Below are 24,682 nucleotides of genomic sequence, written 5' to 3' on the forward strand. Positions count from 1 at the left end.
GTGATCGGTCCATGATTGCGGCTCATTTTCCAGGACGTCAATTTTCAAATCTTGTTTGAAAATGAGATTGAGCGTATGGCCTGAGGCATGAGTGGGGCCTTGTATTAGTTGCTGCAGACCTAATCCTTCCAGATGGTCGATGCAGGCGTCGGCTACGGGGTCCAGCGAGGAGTTGGCCCAGAGGTTGAAATCCCCAAGCACCAAAAGGTGTTTGATGTTTAGGGTATATGTGGAGATGAATTTCGTCAATGACGTGAGAAGGTGCGTTTTGCATTTGAATGTTTTGCATTTGAATGCGATAATTTGCTGGCAACAATTCTGTTAGAATGGTGTTGCAGTCGGCTGTGAGAAAGCTTTCTGTGATGAAGAGGCAGTCTAGATCGTGTTGAAAAATGAAATCATAGATTTCTTGTTGGTGTTTTACTGCCAATCTTGTGTTGACCAAAGCGCATATTATGCGCTTGGGCTGGGGTACCTGCGTGTAGTTTTTGACTGCTAGTCAGCAAGCAGGTGCTTGCTTGCTGCCAGGGCTTGTCACTGCTGGGTCATTGCCTCAGTATGGCATGTTTGAGCTTGTACACTTACCAGTGTTAACTGCTTTATAAGCTACTCCATACAGCCTTCAGAGGTGCCACTCTGGCAAATAACATGCAAAAAAGGCGCTGACCCTTTAAATGCCAGTTTGCACTTCAAGCAAATTGTATGTCTGGATTGTCCACATTCGATTGCTAATTGTCATATAGATCAGGATCACCAACCAGTCATTTGTAAAAGAAGCACAGTCTTTATTGTTTCTTCAAAAAGACAGGAAAGTGAACAACTTTCTTCAGCATATCAAGCAAATATCAAAATGCCTCTTTTGGCCTCTCTTGCAAGGGGCTTAACCCTTTCAGGACCAAAAGGCCCTCTAAACAGAATTTGGAAGTTCTTTCCTACCTGGAATCTTTTTGAATCTCCTCATTTTGGGCCCCAAATAAGGACTTAACTGGGAGAACTGTTAATTAGCACTCTTCTCTCCAACTGGACAACCGGAGGACCCCTCAGCCTGCATGTTTGAGAACCCCACACTACTCAAAAATGCACACCCCCTAAAGGGACCACAGCTCAAATATTGTGGAAACATAACTCCCATTTAGGGCCACTCTCTGGCATCCTGTTCAATATATACACTGATCAGCCAGACTTTATGACCACCCATCTAATCTTGAGTGGGTTCCCCTTTTGCCACCAAAACAGCCCTGACCCTTCAATGCATTGACTCCACCAGACGTCTAAAGCGGGAGTCGGCAACTGGTCAATCGTGATCTACCAGTTGATCACTGCCAGGTAACTGGTAGATTGTGACTTCGGCTTGCCGACCCACCGTCTGCAGAATGAGGAGCGTGGTTGAGAAGCAGTCGGAGTGGGGCAATTTTTTAACAGTAGCGGCCAGGGCTGGAACCAGCTTCACCAGTTCCCGGCTGCAGGCCCCGGCAGAGTGATATAAATGTCACTCCACCTCTCTTTATCCTGCCATAGTAGGACTGGAGTGGTGCCAGCAGCAAGGAGACAGAGATAGTGAAGAGCTCCAGTTTGTGCTGTGCTTACGATGGACACCTCTTGTTGATTATCTTATATTTTATTCAGGTCAGTGCATTTCACACACAAGGGAAGCCCACTCACAATCTGAACTGCAGTGCACTGATGTCATCTGAGACATAACACCAGCTTTAACATATAAAGCAACTATCATAGGGGTTTTAGGATTGTAAAAGCTTCTTTGCACTCAATTTAAGTGCAGTGGCCATGGGTGTACACATGCCTTAACTGCAGCAGGAATTATATGCCATGTCACGCTTAACAGGTGTATCACCCACCAAGTGTGTATCGCCTACCAAGTGTAATACATTCATGTGAATGGGGCTGACTTACAAGTGCCCTGCAATTTTGTGCAGTACAGTGACGAAGGAAGCACTGCCCATTCTTTCATTCCAATGGGCAGGGTATTATGGGAGCGCTGTATACAACGCTCCCAAACCACCCCAAAGATGTTGCTTGCAGGACTTTTCCTAACGTTCTGCAAGCGCACCGCTCCAATGTGAAAAGTCACCCTGAAATGAATGAGGCAGTTTTTAGGCGTCATTTATTAGTTATTTTTAGTGATAAAATGCCTGAAAACCACCTCAGCTCTGACAATTGCCCATTTTTTCTGCTTTCAACACATCAACTTTAGAGACAACATATCCACTTGTTCTCTAAAATATCTTGCCCACTTCCAGGTGCCATTGTAATGGGGTAATCAGAGTTATTAATTTTAACTGCCAGTTGTCTTAATCATTTAGTATAACATATCAATAAATATGAATCAACAATAGTGCACAGAGAAAGTGAACAACAGTTTATTTTGCAAAATGCAAGTCATGCAAGAATGAAAAGTGCAAGTCTCAATAAATGTAAAAAAAAAAAAAAAAAAAAAAAAAGGTAAAATCAAAGCAAAATTGTTCTTCAAAGAAGTGATGTGCCCAAATACACTGTACCCACAGTGCCTGGTCAGTGATGTCATCATGCCTGCACATCCATGTGGCAAGGCATTTGGGCACTATTCTGGTGTGATACACTGAAGTTGTGTGTGATGTGTTTGGGAAAAAGGACAAATGGAACTCCACATTTTCAGGTGAAGTTCCACTTTAAAGTGGATGTAAACCTGATTCATGAAATTTGTCCTAAGCACATATATCTGTAGTGCTTTCTTATCTCTCTCCAAAGCCCCAAGTATTGTATCTTTCTGCTGCTCAGTTCTTCTGTTATCAGCATGATAACCTCTGACAAATTCTCTGACAACCAAGATAAAACCAGCCTAAAATTTTGTGTTGGGGTGGGTGCCTTTAAATACAGTAGATTAGCAGAGAGCTGGTCTATTCACAGCACAGCTCTGCAAATTCTGATTGGAGGAAACTCGTGTAACACAATGTGCGCTTTCTAAAGAATATAGCAAGCTGAAGACAGCAGATATACATGTAAAACGTATGTGGGGAGATTTGTTTTATCTCTACATATCATCTGAGGCTGTTCACTAGGTATATGTGAGGGTTTATATCCACTTTAAAGTGGTTGTAAATCCTTACACACCACTTTTACCTACTGGAAAGCCTATAATAAGGTTTACCTGTAGGTACGGTGAATATCTCCGAAATGTGCACCATTTGGGAGATATTCACTGTATCAGCATGTGCCGACATTATTGACACATACGCACTGAAGGAACAGCTTGTTTGTGCCATTTATTCAGCTGCTGTGCTGTTACGGGCAGCTCTAGAACACATGCGCGGGAGTGATGTTGCAGGCCACAACGATGTGGCGGGACCGCTTCAGGGGCTTCGATAGGTAAGTATTTCATAATGAGCTAGTATGCTATGCATACTAGCTCATTATGCCTTTGTCTTCCAGGTTGTTGTTTTTTTATGTGGATTTACAACAACTATAAGGCTCTGCTCACCAGAAGATGTTTATTGAGTTCCAAACCAATTTGTAAACAGTATGCACATTTATACTGTAAGTGCACACATCCACACTGTAAAATACCCTTCGCAATCTAGATTATTTTCTTACTATTTTCTTCCTTGTCTGATTTGACTCATTTAATTTTACATCTACAGTATAATTTATTATTTGGCATGTCATTTTTTAGATTCCAATATTGAGCCTCCAGGACCCTTACCTTACCACTGACAGAGTCTCCTTAGATCATTGGGTAACTAGGTAGTTTTGGTGGATCAAGTAACATCATCTACTTCACTGTCTGTTGTTTTTTTTTGCGGCAATCAAAATCTGCCTGCACGTAATGGATTGGGGGGGCTTTAGCACACGCCGCTGACTGTCTTTCACTTCCTCAGATGTATTTGAATGTTTCATTCTAATGTTTTATAAGTTGCTTTAGCCACATAATTATTCCTGATACAGAAAACATTTACAGAAACATTGTTCTGTTCATTTTTATGCTGTCCCTATTTTCTATCATTTTCCATGTTAATTGCTAATACTATTTATATTTGCTATATCTGATTACTAACAGGTCCTGTAACTTTGAGGACGGTGAGCTGTGCCCAATCATTTGAAAATAAGCCTGCCCTTGCTGTATTCTTCTATTCATTTAACAAATAAAAGGGAATCATCTTCAATAGATATATTAAAGTACAGTCCTAATATTTAAATTTTCCAGTCGATAAATATTTGCTATGAAAGTTTCCAAAATCACATGCAGACTTATGGAATGGAACTTTTACAGACATTTTCAGTCCCACAACATCTGTTTGGATCAGGATTTCAATTCATTACAATTTTTAATGAAAATTTAAATACTTGACTAATAAGCAGGCCTGAGTTGATCAATCTGTCATCCATGGACATTATTATAATAAGAGTAAAAATGTAATGTCACCAGCTGGAGAGTAGTGTCTGACATGATGAAAGAAATGTCCTGAAGAGCCTACCATGTGGAAAATAATTGTTCCTTAATATAGCAAAAAAAAGTTTACAATGTGGGAAGATAACTGCCCCTTAGGGGGATAGGAGAAGAGAATGAAAGTGGAGGGAAACATTATATTGTTCATTTAGCCTTAGTGACACGATCACAGAATGCTCCAGTAGCCCCAGTGGTCAGTGAGAAGAAAAATACTTCAGTATCAATAGTCACAGGAAGGACAAATTGCCTTGGTGTAAGTGATCTATGAAAAAAAAAACCTCAGCATCAATGGTCAATGGAAGAAAAGATTACCCTAGTCTTAGGCCTCGTACACAAGACCGAACATGTCCGCTGAAACTGGTTCGCGGACCAGTTTCCGCGGACATGTTCGGTCGTGTGTAGGGCCGACCGGACAATTTTGCAGCCTAGCGGACAGGTTTCCAGCGCACAAAAGTTTCTTAGCATGCTAAGAAATTTGTCCGCTGGAAGCCTGTCTGTCGGACATGTCCGATGGTCAGTACGACTCATCGGACATGTCCGCTGGCCCGAGAACCCGCGCATGGCGTCGAAGTGATTCGACGCATGCGTGGAAGCATTCAACTTCCGGGTTTGCAGACGTGGCGGCGTCAACGTCACCGTGCTGTCTGTCCGCTGGGATTTTGGTTTGATGGTGTGTACAACCATCAGACCAAAATCTCCGAGCAGACATGTCTGATGAAAACGGTCCGCGGACCGTTTTATCGGACATGTTCGCTCGTCTGTACAAGGCCTGAGTGGAAAGTAGGAGGAAAAGATACACCAGCATCAGTAGTCAGTGTATAGAAAAATTGCTCTGGTGTCAATTTTCAGTGGAAGGAAAAAATACCCTGGCATCAGTGACCCGTGTAAGAAAAAACTGCACCAGTATCAGTGGGAATAATAAAAATATCCAATTTAAGTTTCCCAAGAGATGTTTTATATGCAAAGAATTGCCATGATCTTTAGGCTTGGTTCACACTATTGCGATGTGATTTTGATCCGACTTTCCATGTAATTATGTAGTGTGACTTTGATACAACTTTGATTGCGTTTTGGATGGGGTTTACATATTCTATGGGTGACAAATTGCCCTGTTAATCACACCATTGGTGTGAACGGACACCATTGAAATCAGTGTGATTTCCCTTGTCATGCGATTCTGTGCAACTCAACTTGCATCTGAAATTGCACCAGAGTGAACCAGGCCTAATAGACTTAACAAGATGCTTTAGAATAGCAATATGGAATATATTTTCCTAAATAAAGAAACATTCTGGCATCAGTTATCAGTGTAAGTAAAATTTGCCCTGGTGTCAGCAAGAGGCAAAAAAATGGTATTATTTGTCTGCATAGGGAAAAATGGCACTGGTGTTTTTGGTCAGTAGGAGAAAAAAATACCCCAGCATTAGTGGTCAGGGTAAAGGCTCATACACACTAAAAGAAAACAGGAACGATCGTACAATTTTATGATAGCGTGTACACAACTTTAGACTGCCGATTCCGACAAACATTTTTGAAGGGACAAACTGATTTTTGTTTAACCACTTCCTGCCCAAGGACGTCATATGACATCCTGGACTTTCAGTGGGGATATCTGAAAGATGCCTGCAGCTACAGGCATCATTCAGATATCCATCTCTTCAGCCGGCAATCCTGTGCACCATAAGAATGATCATAGCGGCAGTTCCACCGCTTGATCGTTCTCCCGCCGCCATCCGGGGCTTCTCCGGGCTTTCCCTTGCCATCGGAGACCTGGCGAAGCGATCTGCCGGATGGGAGGCATAGAGATGACTGGTGACCAGATGGTCACCAGTCATCTCTATGATCGTCGGAGGCCCCGGCGCGATGTTATGACGTCACGCCCGGGTACCAGAATGTAAACACAGCCGCAATCGCGGCTGAAAGCATTAGATCTGTGAATTTTTTTTCACGATCTAATGCTTTCCAGCCTGGAGGAGAGATGTGGGGTCTTATTAACCCTGCATCTCTCCATAAAGAGTACCTGTCACAAACCATTCCTAATACAAGGGATGTTTACATTCCTTGTAATAGGAATAAAAGTGATCAAAAAAAAAAAAAGGAAAAAAAAGTGTAAAAATAAAATAAATTAAGTAAAATAAAAAAAAATAATAAAAATAAAATGTAAACGCGTTGTAAAAAACAATTAAGCGACGCCTATGGAGATTTTTAAGTACTGAAGTTTGGTGCCATTCCATGAGTGTGCGAAATTTTAAAGCGTGACATGTTAGGTATCTATTTACTCAGCGTAACTTCATCTTTCACATTATATAAAAAAATTGGGTTAACTTTACTGTTTTGTTATTTTTTAATTCATGAAACCATTTTTTTCCCCGAAAAAGGCGTTTGAAAAATGATTGCGCAAATACCGTGCCAGATAAAAAGTTGCAATGACCGTCATTTTATTCCCTAGGGTGTCTGCTAAAAAAACATATATAGTGTTTGGGGGTTCTGAGTAATTTTCTAGCAAAAAAATTATGATATTTGTATGTAGGAGAGAAGTGCCAAAATAGGCCCGGTATGGAAGTGGTTAATGGGTACCGTTTTTGTACAATTTTTAATATGAGAAAAATCTGAAAAGGAAGACTGTGCATGAACAGAAACAATCAACAACAAAGAAAATCTTTTGTCATACGAGAATTTTCATACATTATTTCCTTCCTCGGTTCTGACTTGCTGTGAAACAATGAGGAAAATTGGATGATTGTTCGCCTGATTTTCTTATTGTGTGTACCACACTTAAAGCGTAACTCCAATTGTGTTGAGAAACAAACATTGCAAGGATTAAAACAACCTTTGTTGCAGATTCCTACCTTTTTTTATTCTGAAGAAATCTCTGTTTGTTCATCTGTGCCTCTGTGCAATGTGGATCTAATGGGAGTTGTTTCATAATTATCTATCAGCTGTGCACCCGCAGAGCACTAATGAAGAAATCTGCTGGGCCTGCATCCCTTTAGACATGTTCCTTTTGAGAGTATCTTACATTTTTGTTGCAGGGGATGCCTAAAAACTGACTTGTATCTTAGGCAGACTTCTGGGAAAATCAGTGAGCCAATCACACAAACAGGAAAATTTAAATTTTTAACATTTAATTACAATGTGACTTTGCAATTGTATACATTATTATTTTTATTTTTTTCACTTGCTATTTTTCCCCCCACAAAAGTGGCGTTACCATTTAAGGAATACATGGCCTGGTGTCAGTGGTCAGTAGGAAGAAAAAATACCAGGTATCAGTGGTTAGCAGGAAAAACTGGTATATGTGGTCAGTGGGAGGAAAAGCATACCCCAAGCACCAGTGATCAGTGAAAAGACCAATACAAACAAACGAGCTCTACTGCTGCATCTGGAACACTGGCTATCTTTTGCCCAAACGTGCTGGTTTTGGACTTAAAGTTTGCCCATCCCTCAAACACATCAACAAAGAATTAAGGTCCACACATGATCTTATAAAATAAGAGTAGTGCCACCGCCTCTCTCCAGTGCGCCCTAGGCGGCTGCCTAGTGGTAGCACCGGCCCTGACTCCAAGGCAAATTTTAACCACTTCCGTACCGTAGGATGTCATATGACGTCCTGGACTTCAGTGGGGGATATCTGAATGATGGGTGCAGCTACAGGCATCATTCAGATATCCTTTTTTACAGGTGGCGATTGTTCGCACCATAAGAATGATCATAGCGGCAGTTCCGCCACTTGATCATTCTTACAGGCAGAGGGAGGGGACATCCCCCCTCCCACCGCCATCCTGTGCTTCTCCAGGCTCTCCCGTGCCATCGGAGGCCCGGAGAACGATTTGTCTGCCGCCGAATGAGGAGCATACAGATTTAAAACATAAACATAAACAAAGCTGCAATCTCGACTAAAAGCATTAGTTCAGTGTTTTTTTTTCCCGATCTCATGCTTTCCAGCCTGGAGGACAGATGTGGGGTCTTATTGACCCCACCTCTCTCCATAAAGAGGACCTGTCACACACTATTCCTATTACAAGGGATGTTTAGGTTCCTTGTAAAAGGAATAAAAGTGATCAAAAAAAAAAAAAAGGAAAAAAAAAGTGCAAAAAAAAACATAAAAAAAAAGAAAATAACAAAAAAAAATTTAAAATGCCCCTGTCCCTAGTAGCTCGCACTGAGAAGCGAACGCACATGTAAGTCCCGTCCACATATGTAAACGCAGTTCAAACCACACATGTGAGGTATTGACGCATGTGTTAGAGTGAGAGCAATAATTTTAGCACTAGACCTCCTCTGTAACTCTAAGGTTTGGTATGGATTGTTAGGGGGAACACCTACGCCCCCCCTCTCCCCACCTTTATTGTGTTTATTGATTTGTTTATTTTTTCCCTCACTTTAACATTATTCCTATTACTACTCAATTGTTCTTTGATAATTTAAATATGAACTTATCTATGATATGTGATTTTATATTTGTATTACTGCACTGGGCCCCCCACCCCAAAGCACTCTTGTCCCCATGTCGATGGGCCCCCTCCCCCTTTCTTCTTTAAGCTCTTTTACAAAGGGGGGTGCGCCCGGTCTTCTCCGCTGTCTTCTGCCGGGGGGAGCCGGTTTTCCCCCACGCCGTTTTTTTGGCGTAGGTGTTCCTCCTTACAATCCATACCAAACCTAAGGACCTGGTATGCTTCTGAAGGGCAACCCAGGCAGTTTTTTTTTATTTGGCGCGGAGTTCTCCCTCATGGTCAGCGCAAGCTATAAACGATTTGGTCATTCACGTGCGCCGCTTCAAGCCACGCAGAGGCAGCTACGCCGCTTGATATTTACCAATATTTTTCTAGCGTAGTGAATCGGCATGCGTGATTGTCCAAAATTGACGCTCACGTATGCGCAGTACACAAATAAACCTCCTGCAGGTTTAAATGTACTAGCAGGCGCAGCGGCTCATTTTTACAAAAGTCACTTTCACTTTCAATTTGGCCCGTAAATGTTAAACAAACACATGTCACTACACTTCCCCACATCATCCCACATCCCCCCCCCCTAATAAACTCACTCCCAAACACTTTCATTTTACATTTCTAAATGCTGTGCGCCAGGTCCATAGGGGCGCACCATGCGCCCCCTCCTGGGCGTATTTGGCATTATAGTAAATAAGGAATTGTGCTGCTTTGGCAGCGCATTCCTTTAGTAAATTCAATAACGGCGCAAAGGCTTGATAAATCAGCCCCTCTGTCTCTTACGATTCCAGGGGGGCAATTGACCCCCCTTGCCCTATGGAACGGACGCCCATGGTCACCGCGAATGTTAGAGCGAGAGCAATAATTCCAGCCCTAGACCTCCTCTGTAAGTCAAAACATGTAACCAGTAAAAAAATTTAAAGCGCCGCCTATGGAGATTTTTAAGTACCAAAGTTTTGGCGTCATTCCACGAGCGTGTACAATTTTGAAGTGTTAGGTATCTATTTACTCGGTGTAACTTTATCTTTCACATTATACAAATAAATTTGGCTAACTTTACTGTTTTTTTTTTTTTAAAGCATGAAACAGTTTGTTTTTTTAACGCATTTGAAAAATTGCTGTGAAAATACTGTGCGAGATAAAACGTTGCAATGACCGCCATTGTATTCTCTAGGGTCTCTGCTAAAAAACATATATAGTGTTTGGGGGTTCTATGTAATTTTCTAGCAAAAAATAGCAAAAAAAATAAGATTTTTTACATGTAGAAATGAAGTGTCATAATTGGCCCAGGCCTGAAGTGGTTAAGAACATACCTGGTATGAACTGAGTCAAGTCTATTACAGTAGATACCGTATTTATCGGCGTATAACACACACTTTTCCCCCTGAAAACAGAGGGTAAACCATGCCTGCATGTTATACGCTGATTTTTTTTTACCAGCAGGGGGGGGGGGCAGGGATCGAGCCATCCGCCCCAGGTGCCACCCATTGGGAGGGTGTCGGGCCGCCCCGCCTCTCCTGGCGCTGGGACAGCGTTGCCATACTTAAAAACTTAAGGAAATAACACTGCCAGCCCCCTCCCACACACCGCCCCCTGCATCACCCCAATCAGGGTGCGTGTTATACGCCGATAAATATGATAATTGCCAGATATGTTGTGCTTTCTTGTATCCTTTATTGAGCTATGCCCTCTGTTCTACCCAAACATATATCCAAAGGAATTTTTATGCATGAGACCCAACGTGAGGAGTTACAACTTATGCAAGTAGTGTTACTGGACAAGTAGTGTTACTGGAATATCGGATTGACTTTTTCCTGAATCACAAAGCACAACATATCTGGCACAAATATTATGGCCATAGACCTTCCTAGTCATTACAGTGAGAAATGAAAGGTATATCGTTAATCTTTTTATTTGTAGCACGGTCAACCATTTACAGTTTTAATACCAATAAAAAGACATAATATTGTTATTAGTTATAATCAGACTGAACTCATCAAAAGTTAAGCTGTCTATCACCATCCTTGATCCCTGCAAACCAAAGTCACCTTTGACAAGCACACTTTTTTTTAAACAAGGATAGATCTCTGCACTGCATACATTATTGCTCAGCATGGATGAAACATGAACATGGACTACATATCTCATAAATCTTGGTTCTAATGAAGTTACCCAGATGGAGAGATGCTACTTTTTAGAAAAAGTCATCACTTTTCCTCTAAGGACATGCCTCATCTCCGAAAGCTGATTTTTGATGTAACGTTTGTATTCCTTTGACAATATCCCAGTGACATGCATTCTTGTGCAGTGCTATCAGTCACATATTGTTCAAGATAATAATTCCAACAATATTGCTGAATTAATTTCTGGTGTGACTTTCAGCTGTGCATTGTAAATCATTTATACCTCCATCATTCATTTATAAAGATCAGACACATATCAAAAAAATTCATTTCATTTCTAGACTTGGTAAGCAATAGATATATTGATGGATTGAACTGTCCTCAAAGTAATTTACTATTTCAATGAACATAGAAACGATCACTTCATTTTCAATGCTGCACATTTTTATTTATTTTTTTATAACACATTAAAACAAGCCTGATTATCTTGGTTTCATGGCAAATAAAAGTTGCCGTTTCGCCAATACAGTGATTTTGATGATAAAATGTAATACATCTCCACTACACGAAATAAATGTGTATATGTAAGGAAATAAGAGGTCGATAATAAGAACATATAGGGCAGATCAAATAAAGATAAAAATAGTCTCTAGAGAGAAGGACTTGCAGATGAAGAATGCAATTAAAGTGATATTAAACCCACAGTTTTTTAAGCACTTTCATCAACTGTTTTAATTACTAACTGAGTATGCAGCTTCCTTAGGCCGGGTTCACACTTGTGCGACAAACGCTCTGACATTGGGAGCTCATGTCGCATGACGTGTGAAAATCAATGTTTCCCTATGGGAGCCGTCTTAACTGGTCTGACCCAATCGGTCCGACTTTGAAAATGCTCCCTGTACTACTTTGGTCCGACTTTGATCCTACTTCAGCCCATTGAATATCATTGAAGTCGGATCAAAGTCGGAACGTCGTCTTCCATGTTCCGACTTTGGCATGCAACTTGTGCTCTGATGATCTTGAGGGGGAACTCCATGGCAAATTTTAAAATAAAAACGGTGTGGGTTCCCCCTCCAAGAGCATACCAGGCCCTTGGGTCTATAGTAGAGAGAAAGAATATGTGCGAGTGAATGATGTAGTTATTTATGAATAGAGAAGTTAATAGATACTAATCAAGGTTCTTTTTTAATGTAAACAAATGTATATTGTAATGAACCTTGTATAATTGTAAATATTTTGTAGAAATTAATAAAGAGAAATTTAAACACAATGGGAGGAGCAAATCTAGTAGCACACATCTAAATGTTTACAAGGAGTAACTATGCACTACATTTCCCATGATTTCATAAAAATCTACAGGGCCCCACATACCCATCCTGCAAAGGTCTCTGCTACTTGTGTCTATGAGGGATAAAGCTGGGATGATGTGGGCAGCTATTAGCATAACTGGCAATCAAGACCAGCTGCAGTGCTGACTGTCCCCCCCCCCCCCCCCATGGGAAGGCATGACATAAAGAATACTTTTTGGATTCTACAGCTAGGAGAAAACTAACTGAGAATAATGTTTCCATATGGAAGTATACAGCAGTACCTAGCCAAACAGGAGGAAAGGTTACAATGAAAATGTAACAGACCTGTTTCTGTGAAAAATAATACAGACTGTAATGCCTCGTACACACGGCCGGACTTTCCGAGAAAAAAAGTCAGACAGGCTTTTTTCTCGTAAGTCCGGCCATGTGTAGCCTCCATTGGACTTTTTTTGTCAGACTTTTTTTGACGGAGGTCCGACGGACCTTAGATCGGACTTTTGCATGGTCAAAAGTCCAACCGTGTGTATGAGGCATAAGAAGAACTAACTGATGTTTTTTCACAAGCTAGGCAAGCACCTTGATAAAAGTCTTATAATTCCTCTGACTGCAGTTCAGCTTTAACCCCTTTGATGTCGAAGATTTTTTTTCATATTAAAGTGCACATTTTACATTTGAAGAATACTTAAAGTAGAACCAAAGGCAACATGTTTTTATTTATATTTTTGGATAGAGTAAGGAATGATTATAACCCCTTTTAATGTTTATGCCATCCGTGTCCCTTTGTTGAGATTCCCCTTCACTTCCTGTCCCATATCCAAAACAGAAAGTGTGAGAAAATCCCTCTAAAGAAAGTGTATCCAGGGATGCCACCAGGGTTACCAGAACGAGTGTTCCCATTGGAAGATGTCCCCCTTATTACTGTTCTGGTGTCAACTCACAATTTGGGATTTTCTTTTACATTCATTTTCGATGATAACGGTAAACAGGATAAATAGAGAAGGCAAATCTGCCTAATGTGGGCACAGACAATGATAAAACATGACAGGTGTTCCAATCCCTTTCCACTCTATCCTAAACTAAGAAAAAAGTTTTGTTTTTAGTTATACTTTAGCCACTTGCCATTCAGGCCAATTCTGGCACTCCGCTCCTACATGTAAAAATCATAATTTTTTTGCTAGAAAATTACTCAGAACCCCCAAACAATGCATATGTTTTTACAACTGCCAGGGCAGACATCATGGCCGGAACTCTGAGAGTTATAGAGACTGCTGACGACCATCCAGCCACCGGGATTCTCTATGGTGATCTTCTGCTGTCAGCGGATTCCTTCTCCACCCTCTGCTGCTTCTATTGGCTCGCCTGTGCGAGCGGCTAGCTGATACAAGCACCAGAGAACGGTGGTAGTCCCCTCCCGTCTCCTGTAAGAACAATCAAGAGGCTGAACAGCCACTATGATTGTTCTTACGGTGCAGGGAATAGCCGGGTGGAAAGATTAATACCAGGATGATGCTTGTAGGTGCAGGCATCATCCCGGTATAACCACTGAAACAGGAGGACATCCATGTACACCCTCCCAGGGTGAAGTGGTTAAACCACCCCCAAGCCTTTATATATATATATGTCTGCCACTATTTATTCTGCATGGTCTCTGCTTTCCATATATATATATATATATATATATATATATATATATATATATATATATATATATGGAAAGCAGAGACCATGCAGAATAAATAGTGGCAGACACATTTTTTATGTCAGTTGATAAGGCCTCATTCATTGGCATGCAGTGGCACCCACACCTGCATGGTTGTCAAATTGGCTGTGTCTGTGCAGCTCCCAGTTGATACAGTATGAATATGATTTTCTATATGGGAATGCACTTAACACCTGTGCATCCCTGTGTGAGCAAACATGGCCTTTGCAGAGGCGTACCCTATAGTATGTTCGTGTGAATGAGGCCTAATTGTGCTACTGTTTATTAACTCTAAATTTTTAGTAAAAATACACTCAAATTCATTTTATTACACACAAACACAATACAATGACATTTTTTGGTAAATTATAATTTTGAGGATGCATCAAGTAAATAAACAGCAAATATGTCAAGCCTCAATATTGGGCATGTCTGTGAAATGGCAAAACAATTACGGTACCCAAAATTGTCTATAGACAACAATTTAAAAGCCTTTATAGCTTATCATTAACAGTTAACAGTGCATGCTGACCCTAGAGTTTCTTCTCTCAATGTGTGAGAATACCTAATATGTCTGGAAAGATCAGTATTTTTGTATGTGTGTGTACCAATCTAAAAGCAGGCAATTTTGTTCTGAATAACTTAGGAACTGAAGCTAACTTATAACAGTGGTGTACCTAGGGGGATGCAAAGGGTATGGCCTGCACTGGGTACTGCAGTTCTGAGGGTGACAACCAACACAAAAGTGTTGCAAGTGCGTGTTATGGCTCAGCATCACCACAGTTGCAGTGACAGCTTGTCTGGCAGGATCTGCTGAAGTGAAATGTTTTTCTGTGGTTTTTTTTTTACAAGCAAACAAGAATGTTGCTGGGGAAGCGGGCAGGAGGAGAGGAGTGATTCAATGCTGATGTCACTTTACCCTCCTCCTGCATAAGCCTTGCCAACACAGCATTGCACTGCATTGCTCTGGCACCTTGTCTGACACAGGCAGGGATGGATTTTAGCTCTGCACAATAGTCTTACAGGGGAGAGTCTGTCTGCAAGCCTGAATTGGGGGGGGGGGGTGTTATGTGGAGAATCCCTGGACCAGGAGAGCAGAGGAGTGGAGAATCCTTTATCTTATGTGTGACCCTTTTAATGTAACCAAACTTTAGTTCAATCACTTTTTAGGGCATGCAATAGAAAAGTGTAGTGGTGTTGTCATGTATTTACTATGTTTGGAAGGTGCTTCTCAGGACTCATTCACACCAGTAGGAACTATTTGCATATTATTATTATTATACAGGATTTGTATAGTGCCAACAGTTTGCACAGCACTTTACAACATCAGGGAAGACAGTACAGTTACAATACAATTCAATACAAGAGGGATCAGAGGGCCCAGCTCGTTAGAGCTTACAATCTAGAAGATATGATCAATTCTCATTGATTTAGTTATGAGAATTCTATGGAAGGATATTATGTACCTGTACCTTATATAGAGATCCAGTAGACTTAGGAGAAGTTACAGTATTCTAATTTATAGAAGGATATGGGAACAGTCAAACTGGCTACAATCCAAAGGAAGATTTTACATACTTCTTCTGAGCATATAGAGAGACAGCTAGAGCTCTGAGAACTGATCATGTGTTTAGCCCCTTGTCTTAAACAGGGGCTACTAGTAAATTTAGCTGTGCTAGGTGAAAACTAACCTGGCTGATTTGTAGTCTTTGTGATCATTCGGGTTTTCTCCTCAGCCTGGTTTAGCTGTGGTTCCTCCCTTCTGTCAATAAGTGTCAATGTTACCTTTGACATTAGTATGATGAGCTGCAGTAAAGCTGAGTTATGAATATGCATATTTCTCTCAGCCAATCAGTAGGAGTTTCATGGCTACTGAGCATGCTGGGAGAGAGTTTATATTTGGAGGAAGGTGATCTGGGTCCCCCCCACCCAGATGTGCTATGAACAGCTGCGTTGGATGAGGCATTGAGTCTAAGGCCTAGCCATCTGCTTGAGGCTCTGCTAGAAAAACACGTTTGTTTCCTGGAATCATGAAGAAAGGGTGGAGTTCTGATATGAAATACCAGAGGTTACTCTTCTATGAGTCAGGAACTGTGGAGAGGTTGGAAATGCATCAAGAGAGACTCATCCAAGGAAACCCTGCATGGCGCTGTGAATTTTTGATTGCTATTGGAGACAGCGGTTGCTACATAGATACAGAACTTTGGGTGCAGGCCTAAGGCCCTTGTTTTGTATTGCTCTCTATCTGGCTGTTTTCCTAATCCCCTCTCCCAAACTTTGTACATCCACCATGCCTAGGAACCAGCATCCTGAAGTGAAATGTCAGCCATCTCTGATGCTGGGGTCAAGAGGGCACTACATAGGCAAATAGATCATAATGGTGGAGAGTGGAGTATGAGGGCCAATCTGTGGTGTGAACTGTAAGCAAACATGCAACTGAATGCATCTGGAGTTCGTTTTTGTAGTGTGAACCAGCACTGAGTCCTGAGAAGCACCTTTCAAAATAGTAAATATGCAACAACAACAATTCACTTTTCTATGGTACATTTGAAAAAAAATATTGAAGTAAAATCTGGTTACTCTGAAAGAGTGGCACATGCATAAGGGGAAAAGTATCATACTTTGTATGCTGTAAGTTACAAATGTGAAACCCTGGGTGCAGAGTCATGCCTAAATAGGCCTAATAAAATAATAAATACAATTAATTGATAGAAAAAGAATCTCAATAGTATCGTATTTATCGCGGTATAACGCGCTCCCGCGTATACCGCGCACCCCTAAAGTTGACCCGAAACCTGTGAAAAATTTTTTTTTTTGTACTTACAGTTTTGGTGTCTTGCGCGGCGTCCATCGGTGGCCTCGTCTGGTCCGGAGTCCTTCTGCGGCTTCGGGTGTCCTCTTTGTCTGGTCCGGCGTCCTTCTGCGGCTTCGGGTGTTCTCTTCGTCTGGTCCGGTGTCCATCTGCAGCTTTGGGTGTCCTCTTCGTCGGGTCCGGCATCCTTCTGCGGCGTCCTCGCGTCCTCCCCGCTTGTTTCCCGCGCCGAGTTTGAATACTGCGCCGACATATACAGAGCGCAGTACGCTCCAGGACGTGAGCGCGGAAGGAGCCGAGACTGCCCGACTATACCCGAGTGTACTGCGCTCGGTATATGTCGGCGCAGTATTCAAAACTCGGCGCGGGTATCGGCGTATACCGCACACCCACGATTTTGCCCTGATTTTCAGGCAAAAAAGTGTGCGGTATACGCCGATAAATACGGTATATTCTATTTGGTATTTGCTTACCTGAGTCCCTTTATGCAGAGTCAAAATTTGCACGAAATTGAAGAGGAAGTTTTTGCCCCTCAAAACACGTTGCCTTTTTTTTTACTATGAATCAATTTAATCATTAAAAACCTTGGACTTTTGGAATTTTGTTGGCGCTCTCACTGGATTTTATATGCAGCTCTGACTGCTGTCACCATCAAAAGTTACAGAACTACTGACTATATGCATACAAAGAAAAATTATTATTATTTTCTAGTTTTCGAAAATTCAACTCACAGCTGAATGTTTGTTTATGCACCAGTCTACATATTAAATGAATAAACTGTTAATTAAAGAGTAACCCATGACAGAATGTCAGTTTAGCTTGTGCATAAATTCTCAGCAATAGCAACAGAAGGTATGTATTCACACTAGGGATAATTCTATCAGCAGATAAAAGACAGGGCCTGCACATAAGTTCTTCTTGAATTGGCTGTAAAATTGGAATCTTTGTGTATAGCAGATGTGTGTTAATTATTGAGATTGGGACTCCATGTAACCTTTGATCTTAATTGGATACAATCTTGCTTAGGCAATTGCTATTTTTCCATTTGAAAAATTTCCAAGTCAACCACATAAATATCAGTGGATATTAATACTTTTGGTTTATAGTTCTGACTTTTATTAAATTGTTTTACTTTCCTTCTGCAATTACTGGATGATGTGGTTTTGTTGCCTTGTGCATTATTGCTCCCTTTTCACTTAAAAATATTGATCTTTTCCAAGGATAGACTTCCAATAAAAGAAGCATATTGCTGTGCTCTCTCAAGCAGTAATCATAGAATTTGTCTTTTTAATTAAAGTATCCATAATACTAAGTAAATTGTGTGCACCTCATAAATGAGGTCACAATGCAGTGTAATGTCTATAATATATATTTTGTTTTAGAACAGATTTTCTTAATATATATATATATATATATATATATATATATATATATATATATTCACTTTCAAATAAAGTAATACTGTATAGCACTTGTTTTTCTTTGTAGATTGCATCGTGTGGATTTGCTGAAGTGCTCAACTTCTATAGAAATACATAGTTTCATAGTTTCATAGTCTCATAGTAGGTACGATTGAATAAAGACAATAGTCCTTCCAGTTCAACCTGTGTAGGTGTACGTGTGTAATTATTTCTCAAATGCATGTATGTTGTGTTCACTAAGATGCATGTCCAAGAGTCTTTTAAAACTATCCATACTTCTTGCCAACCCCACCATTTGTGGAAGAGAGTTGCACATCCTTATTGCCCTGACAGTGAAATACCCCTGCGCAGCTTAAGGTTAAACTGCTTCTCCTTTAATCTCATGGTGTGCCCCCGTGTCCTTTCACACTCCCTGAGATTGAAAAGTTTCCTTCCTACTCTGGAATCACCATTGCGGTATTTGTATACCGCTTTCAAATCTCCTCTCAAGTGTCTTTTCTCCAGGGAAAATAAATTTAGCGCTTGTAGTCATTCCTCAAAATTGTGGTCCTCCAGTCTGCTTATTAATTTTGTTGCCTTTCTCTGGACTTTCTCCAGCTCCAGCACAAACCTTCCTGAAGACTGGTGACCAGAACTGGATGAAATACTCCAGATGTGGCAGAACCAGAGTTTTATAAAGTGGCAGGATTATAGTTTTATCTCTGGAGTAAATTCCCTTTTATATGCAAGCTAATAGTCTGCTGGCTTTACTTGCTGCAGCTTGACATTGCAAGCTTTTTGCTGTCTGTAGACATGCGCAAAACAAAAACAATTGTTTTGTTTCTTTTCGTTTTGATTTGATATTTACATAAATAAATTTAGTTAAAAGAGAAGAATGTTTTTTTTTCCTTATTCATACATACCTAGGTGGATGCAGCATTGGTCCGATGCTGAATCTGTCCCCTGGTGCCTCTGCACTGAGAACCGGGTGATCGAACATTGCTGATGGCTTGGTTCTCTCAGCTCCCCTAGCAGACAGCTGCTGACTATCTGTCAGCAGCTCTCCGCTCTCCCCCTCTGCGCTCACTGGAGCACTGATCTGTGTAAGGGCGGGGTTAGGCTCGCTGAGACGGGCATCAGTCCATGATTTCTGTGACATCAGCAAAAAAAAGGTCACAGGAGGGCAACATGAATTGCACTCCTGTGACCCATAGGAGAAGCCCAGCCAAACAAGCTTAGGCTGGACTTCTCCTTTAAATTTGTTTAATCCGTTTAATTCCTTTTCGAAATTTGTTTTGTTTATTCGTATTTGATATTGATTCTAATTTTCCAAATTCGAAAAGCTTTCAAATTAATTTACATTTTAAATTCAAGTCGTTTTAAAATTCTAATTCAAAAAGTTTTCAAATTAATTTAAATTAAATCAAATAGTTTTAAAATTCAAATTTAAAAAGTTTTCAAATTTATTATTGGAATTTGTTTTGTTTATTTGTATTCAATATTGATTCTAATTTTCCAAATTCTAATTCGAAAAAGCTTTCAAATTAATTTAAATTTTGAATTCAAGTAGTTTTAAAATTTAAATTCCAAAAGTTTTCAAATTAATTGAAATTTTTTTATTCAAATAGTTTTAAAATTCAAATTCAAAATGTCAAATTCAAATTCAAAAATTCTAATTTAAAAAAGATTTCAAATTCGAATAGTTTTCGTTTTTGGTTTTCCAATTTCTCAAAGAGAATGAAATAGACTAAAACATAAAGGAATAGAATAGAAAAAATATAATAGAATAAAAAATAATATAACAAAAATAAAAGAATATAATGTAAAACAGAACAAAATAGAATATCAAATAAAAGAGCAGAATAGAATAGAAAAGAGTAGAATAAAATAGAAACAATACAACCATCTTATGAAATGGTTAATGTCTAAACTTCTGGTAACAAAAGTAAGTACACCTATAAGTAAAAATGTCCAAATTGGGCCCAATTAGCCACTTTCCCTCCACGGTGTCATGGAACTCATTAGTGTTACAAGTTCTTAGGTGTGAATGGGGAGCACCTGTGTTAAATTTGGTGTTATTGCTTTCACTCTCTCATACTGGTCACTGGAAGTTCAACATGGCATCCCATGGCAAAGAACTCTCTGAGGATCTGAAAAAATAAATTGTTGATCTACATAAAGATGGCGGCTATAAGAAGATTTCCAAGACCCTGAAAATGAGCTGCAGCTTGGTGGCCAAGACCATACAGCGGTTTACCGGGCAGGTTCCACTCAGAACAGGCCTCGCCATGGTCGACCAAAGAAGTTGAGTGCGTGTGCTCAGCGTCATATCCAGAGGTTGTCTTTTGGAAATAGACGTATGAGTGCTGCCAGCCTTGCTACATAGGTTGTAGGGGTGGGGGGTCAACCTCCCAGTGCTCAGACCATAAACCGCACACTGCAATAAATTGGTCTGCATGGCTGTTGTCCCAGAAGAAAGCCTCTTCTAAAGATGATGCAGAAGAAAGCCCACAAACAGTTTGCTGAACACAAGCAGACTAAGGACATGGATTACTGGAACCATGTCCTGTGGTCTGATGAGATCAAGATAAACATATTTAGTTTAGATGATGTCAAGCGTGTGTGGCGGCAACCAGATAAGGAGTACAAAGACAAGTGTGTCTTGCCTACAATCAAGTATGGTGGTGGGAGTTTCATGGTCTAGGGCTGAATGAGTGCTGCCAGCACTGGGGAGCAACAGTTTGTTGAGGGAACCATAAATGCCAACATGTACTGTCACATACTGAAGCAGAGAATGATCCCCTCCCTTCGGAGACGACCCCCAAACACACCTCCAGGATGACCACCGCCTTGCTAAAGAAATTGAGGGTAAAGGTGATGGACTGGCCAAGGTTAAACCATATTAAGCACCTGTGGGGTATCCTCAAATGGAAGGTGGAGCAGCTCAAGGTCTCTAACATCCACCAGCTCTGTGATGTTGTCATGGAAGAGTGGAAGAGGACTCCAGTGGCAACCTGTAAAGCTCTGGTGAACTCCATGTCCAAGAGGGTTAAGGCAGTGCTGGAAAATAATGGTGGCTACACAAAATATTGACACTTTTTGTTGCCAGTGGTTTAGACATTAATGGCTGTGTTGAGTTATTGTGAGGGGATAGCAAATTGACACTGTTATACAAGCTGTACACTCACTATTTTACATTGTAGCATTTCTTGTCACATGAAAAGATATAATAAAATATTTACAAAAATGTGAGGGGTGTACTCACTTTTGTGAGATACTGTAACATGGTAGAGGGGAGGGAATTTGTGCAAGGAGGGGAATATTTTTTCAGGGTAGGTGGATTTGTGCTGGGGGCATATGGGGAATGAGAGGAATTGAGTTGGGAGGGGGTTGGGGTGCAATTTTTTTCCTTAAAAAGGAGATTTCAGTAGGAGGTGGATTTGTACTGGGGGGAGGGGGTGTACGATTAGTTCAGATTGGTGCCTGTTTTTTGGGCATGTTTGACATGTTTGACATGTTCATCCTGGGCTCTAGATGACCTTGTCCCGGCACTTATTCCATGACATGTTTTTACGATGCCCTGTAAGTAGGCACTGCTGTGTCACACATTTCACTGGGCGCCTACCTTCTGAACTACAGAGGTGCTAAGAGGAGGAGTTTCAGGAAACAGAGTCATTACAGCAGGGGTGTCCAAACTTTTTTCAAAGAGGGACAGATTTGAGTAAGTGAACATGTGTGAGGGCCGACTATTTTGCCTGACATTCTTTGAACCATTAAAATTCTGTCTAAGTGTGTTCGTCTGAGCACTAATACACGGCCCAACAAGAATTCTCTTGCCTTTGTGGCTGTGTGTGGTGAAGAGATGAGCTTGGGCGTGTTATTTGGATATACTGTATATATTTTATTTGTGGCCCCAACGAATCCCAGAGCGCTGCTTAGGACTAAGGATGAGCTTGGGCGTGTTATTTGGATATACCGTATTTATCGGCGTATAACACGCACAGGCTTACCATTGCCATGAATGCAGCCTTACCATTGCAACCAATGCAGCCTTACCATTGAAACCTCACTATTGCAACCAATGCAGCCTCACATGTGCCATAAATGCAGCCTCACGTGTGCCATAAATGCAGCTTCACATGTGCCATAAATGCAGCCTTACCATTGACATCAGTGCAGCCTGAACGATGCCCATCTGCAGCCTCGGAGGGCAGAGAGAGGGGGCAGGACGAGTGCCGACAGATTACAAACAGGAGAATGTCTTGTTTACCCTGTGGCCTCTTTAATACAAAGTCCTGCTTCCTATGATAGACAGAACAGTCGTCCAAAGGCATCCCAGGAGACGGGACTTCCAATAGAGACGCTGCTGAGTAAACAGGAGATTCTCTTCATGTAATCTGATGGTGCTCGTCCTGCCCCCTCCCTGTCCCCTCCAAGGCAGCACCAATAAATACAGTATATATCTTTTGTGGCCCTGGGGGCCACAAACAATATATATATCCAAATCCCCAGGGGGGGCATATTAAATCAACAAGGGGGCCGCATTTGGCCCCCGGGCCTGACTTTGGACATGCCTGCATTACAGAAATCACTGCTTGCCGGTAACAAGGTACCATGGAACGTATTTCCCTTAGAAAGTGAAAGTAAACAGCGGAAGGGAATGCAAGAATCCAGGAAGTTGTGGTAAGACATGGCCAGCAGACACGCAGCACTGACAACAAGAAAGGACATTTTTTAAGTAAGCCTATATTGGATTTTCAATCACAATTCTGATATCAGCACAGCTGTGTCTTTTATTTAAAGTTTTCTGTGAATCAATGTACTACAAGCATAGCTCCCAACTGTCCCTGATTTTAAGGGACTTTTCCTGATTTGAAATAAAGTCACTCTGTCCCTCTTTCCTCCTCATTTGTCCCTCATTTTGGTCTCATATATATTGGTGCTATACAAAATGGACTATTCATCTTTCAAAAAGTGTTAAACCTTTCATCCAATTTCTAAATTATTGCATTTGTAAATGTCAAAAGCCAGTATCAATGAATAATAGTGGTAAAAATAAAAGCACTTGTGGGTTTAACTAATCTTTTTTATGTATAATTGTCCTTTAAGGGGGCATGGTAGGGGGTGTGTCCCTATGTCTACATACGTTTGCAAAATGTTGGGAGGGATGCTACACGTACCATGGTCTACTGCAATAGAGGGCTTCTCAATAAACTGTGAGGGTCCTGCTGAAATGATCATCTAGTTCACTGATTCTTCCTGCAGTTCAGGAACTGTCTTTCCATATGGGAGGTGCATGCACACAGCTGACTGAAGCCCTGTACACACGATCGGATATATGATGGAATCTAATCCAATGAATTTTTTCATCAGATATCCGATGAAGCTGACTTACATCAGCCTTGCCTACACACCATTGGTTAAAAATCAGATCGTGTCCAGACGCGGTGACGTACATCACGTACAACGGCACTATAAAGGGGAAGTTCAAATCCAATGGCCTCACCGTTGGGGCTGCTTTTGCTGATTTTGTGTTACCGCGTGTTAGTAAAAGTTTGGTGAGAGCCGATTCGTGCTTTTCATTGTCCGTGCTTTTGAGTCTGTGACAGCATGACGAATGTGCTATCTCCATTACGAATGCTAGTTATACCAGAACGAGCACTCCCGTCTCCTAATTCAGTCTGAGCATGCGTGGAAGTTTGAACGATGGACTTCCCCACAGACGATCGTTTTTTTTACCATAGGAAAAATTTAAAACAGGTTCTATTTTTTTTTACCGATGGAAAAAAAAACAATGGGGCCCACACACGATCGGTTCGTCCGAAGAAAGCTGTCCATCGGTCCGGTTTCATCAGACAAATCGATCGTGTGTACAGGGCTTTAAAGTCTACTGAATCCTGGAATTGTACCTGCAATCTGTTGATCATGGGTGCAATGCTTTACAGGCTGCAGTGTAAAAAAAAATAATGTGCATTTTTTTTTTTTTTTGAACAGTGAGTTTATATTTTAAGAAAGGACTATTCACTGTAAAATACATTGGTTTACTAGACAAATCACTACCTTTTACATTACACAAAACCAAGCCAAACACGTGAAGATTTCTCTCATTCAGCTCACTGAGAAATCCATACATTATTGTTATTATACAGGATGTATATAGCTTTAACAGTTTGCACATCTCTTTTCAACATGAGGGCAGACAGTACCGTTTCAATACAATTCAATACAGGAGGAATCAGAGGGCCCTGCCCATTAGAGGTTGCAATCTAAAAGGGAGGGTCAAGGGATACAAAAAAATATATATGGGGGGTGATCTGTTGGAGAAAGTGAAAGTACAGTTGTTGGTGAAGGCAGGATAGGCTTTTCTGAAGATAAGGGTTTTCAGGCATCACCTAAAAGTAGACAGAGTTAGGCATATTGGGATATGAAGTTCCATAGGATAGGAGAGA

This window comes from Rana temporaria, chromosome 3, assembly GCF_905171775.1.
Source record: "Rana temporaria chromosome 3, aRanTem1.1, whole genome shotgun sequence".
Classification (NCBI taxonomy): Eukaryota; Metazoa; Chordata; class Amphibia; order Anura; family Ranidae; genus Rana; species Rana temporaria.